This window comes from Podarcis bocagei, assembly GCF_964188305.1.
Source record: "Podarcis bocagei genome assembly, chromosome: 10".
Classification (NCBI taxonomy): Eukaryota; Metazoa; Chordata; class Lepidosauria; order Squamata; family Lacertidae; genus Podarcis; species Podarcis bocagei.
In genome coordinates, this window is record NC_138135.1 from 60,875,208 (window position 1) to 60,878,367 (window position 3,160).

The 3,160-nt window shown below is 47.8% G+C and overlaps 1 long non-coding RNA gene across 1 annotated transcript; it reads left to right on the top strand.

Moving 5' to 3' along the window:
• The first annotated feature begins 459 nt into the window (after positions 1–459).
• LOC308596954 lies at positions 460–1,818 on the top strand. Its single transcript, XR_014012755.1, has 2 exons — positions 460–880; positions 1,547–1,818. It is a non-coding gene; the product is annotated as an uncharacterized lncRNA (long non-coding RNA).
• Positions 1,819–3,160: the final 1,342 nt, after the last annotated feature.

The following is a 3,160-nucleotide window of genomic DNA, read 5'->3' on the forward strand; positions in this document are numbered from 1 at the left end:
ACACAACCCCAAAACAGCATGTGGCATTTCCAAGCAATCAATTGGCAATCAAGCCAATTGATTGCCTCAGAGTTAAAGTATTGGTTCTGTAAATGCATTTCCATTTTATAATTCCAGGCCAGTTCCAGCAATCAATGACCATTTCAGTCAAGAGTAAGGGGCTGAAGTAATCAACTTTTGTCCTTGGCTACCAGCTTTGGAAACCTAGGGTGGTATTCACCCCATTGAAGTTAATGACCATGACTAAATGAGGCCCATTCATTTCAATAGGTCTAATTCTGAGTAAAACAGTCAGATGCCAGCCCCTAGCATGATGAATGCTGAGCACACACATTCAGAATTGACACATATTTGGGGAATAAATCTTCAACTACGAAGTGCATAAGCTCGGCTTTCAGTATCGCTGAGTATATTCATGTTTTTGCTATGTTCTTTTTCAGAATTCAGCACAGCAATCATCTGAGGCAACAGAAGCTTCAGAATTAGATCCCACGGGCTATCATTCTGGAACACTCTCTCTGGGGATGCTTCCCTGCAGCCAATGCATTATTTTGGCAGCAGACGAAGATATTTTTATTCTCTCAGGAATTTGGGCAGCAGCTTTAGCATTGTGGTTTCTGTGGCCATTTTGGCTGTATCTTAGGGATCATCTTGCTGCTAAGAATGGCAAAGAGTATTTTATTTCTAAATTGTTTTTTGTGGATGAACACTTTTAGTTTGCAGTAATATTTTAAAATGGTGGATTTGTGGCAATTTTGGTATTTTTTTATTGTTTCGAAGTGCCTGGAGTCTTTCCTTTGCTGGCAGCAATGAACAAATTCAGTGAATGAATAACTGGTGGATTTCTCCTGGAGAATAAACCCTACTGATACACTCTTTGGTATGGAACATGATTTTCAAAATAAGAATGATGATTTGATTTCTTATGCACCCTCCAGCATGACGTACCTGGATGGGTTAAAGGAATTTAAGAATACAATATTGAAAACAGTTTGAAACAAATTACTGCCAAGAATTGGGTGGCTCCTCTATTTACACATCTCTGGTGTCTTAGGCCAGGGCAGGCATAGACAAACTCGGCCCTCCCAGTGTTTTGGGACTACAACTCGCATCATCCCTAGCTAACAGGGATGATGGGAGTTGTAGTCCCAAAACATAGGGAGGGCCGAGTTTGCTTGTGCCTGGGCCAGGGTAAAGAGGCACATCTTCAGCACAGGATGGAAACTAAACAATGAAGGTGCCAGACACACCTTTGTGGAGAGGGAATTCCATACATTAGGGCTGGCACAGAAAATTCCCACTCCTAAGCTGAACTTCTGAGGGGTTGAAACGACCAAGAAGGCTCCCTCTGCTGATTTTAACACCCAAGAGGGTCTGAGGGAAGGAAGTAGTAACTGAAGTCTGACAAGATGGGGCAAAAACAAAACCCCAAGTTTGGCTCCACATTGCAGAGAAGCAACTATATTTAGAACACGTCACCTTTGTCATTTCTCTTCCTCACACCATCCCTCTCTGTTCCTTGTCTTTCATTATCTCAGTATCTCAGGCAATTATGAGGACTGAGGAAGACCAGCACTAAATCCAAATGCCAGGACAACACTGCATGAATTGGAAATAAATACGTCACCTCACTTGGTCTGACTTCTTAAGAAGATGATGTATGGAGCACATTCTAACCAAAACTTGAACCCTGGACTGTGAAGGAAATGGCTCGCAACATTTGGATGACAAAGAGAAACTTCTCATCCATATTTGCTGTCAAGCAGATCACCAGTTCTGTTTCCTGTCAGAACAGCAACATGGGAGAAACACAACACATTTACTTCTCTTCTCGTGATGAATCTAACCATTGATCCATCTACCGTATTTTTCGCACCATAGGACGCACCGGACAATAGGACGCACTTTGTTTTAGAGGGGGGAGAACAAGAAAAAAAATTCTCCCCCTCTCTGCCTAGCGCCCCTTCAGTGAAGCGGCAGGAGGCGCTGCACAGAGAGGGGGAGAACTTTCCCCCTCTTGTTTTCCCGCTCTAAAACAAGGTGCCGTTTAAGGTGCATTCAGGCCGCTACCTTGGAAGCCTGGAGAGCGAGAGGGGTTGGTGTACACTAAAGCAGCCTCCCGCGACCCTCTCCCAGCTGGAGAGGTGACACGCAGCTATGGCAGGAACCTCTATAGCAGCGCGTCACCTCCCCAGCCGGGAGAGCGCGCGCGGGGCTAAAGCAGCCTCCCGCGACCCTCTCCCAGCTGGAGAGGTGACACGCAGCTATGGCAGGAGCCTCTATAGCAGCGCGTCACCTCCCCAGCCGGGAGAGCGCGCGCGGGGCTAAAGCAGCCTCCCGCGACCCCCTCCCAGCTGGAGAGGTGACACACAGCTATGGCAGGAGCCTCTATAGCAGCGCGTCACCTCCCCAGCCGGGAGAGCGCGCGCGGGGCTAAAGCAGCCTCCCGCGACCCTCTCCCAGCTGGAGAGGTGACACGCAGCTATGGCAGGAGCCTCTATAGCAGCGCGTCACCTCCCCAGCCGGGAGAGCGCATGCGGGGTGCTTCTTTAGCCCCGCGTGCGCTCTCCCGGCTGGAGAGGTGACACGGGGCTGTAGAGGTTCCTGCCATAGCCGCGCATCACCTCTCCAGCTGGGAGAGGGTCGCGGGGCTATGGTGTCTTCGCTCCATAGGACGCACACACATTTCCCCTTCATTTTTGAAGGGGAAAAAGTGCGTCCTATAGAGCGAAAAATACGGTAATTCAGAGTTGTGTATCATGACTGTTATGTACTGAGTTGAATAGGATCAACGCACATGTAGGCCGCTGACGTACCTTGAGGACTATGAATGCGACCTCCCAGGCAGGACTGGAACTTAGAGGGGAGGGGTGTTATGTACTGAGTTGAATAGGATCCAAAATGCAGCAGTCTGATTGGTCCTAGAACAATAAGATCCAAAATGCAGCAGTCTGATTGGTCCCAGAACAATAGGATTCAGAATGCAGCAATCTGATTGGTCCTAGAACAATGCAGCAGTATGATTGGTCTGCAGGAGCCACCCAATCCAGCTTCAGGTGTAAGTGAATCCACAACCTGATTGGCCTAGAGAAAGAATTCCAGAATTAGCCAACCACATGCAGCCCATTGTGTAAATAATGTATATAAAGCAGATACGTTG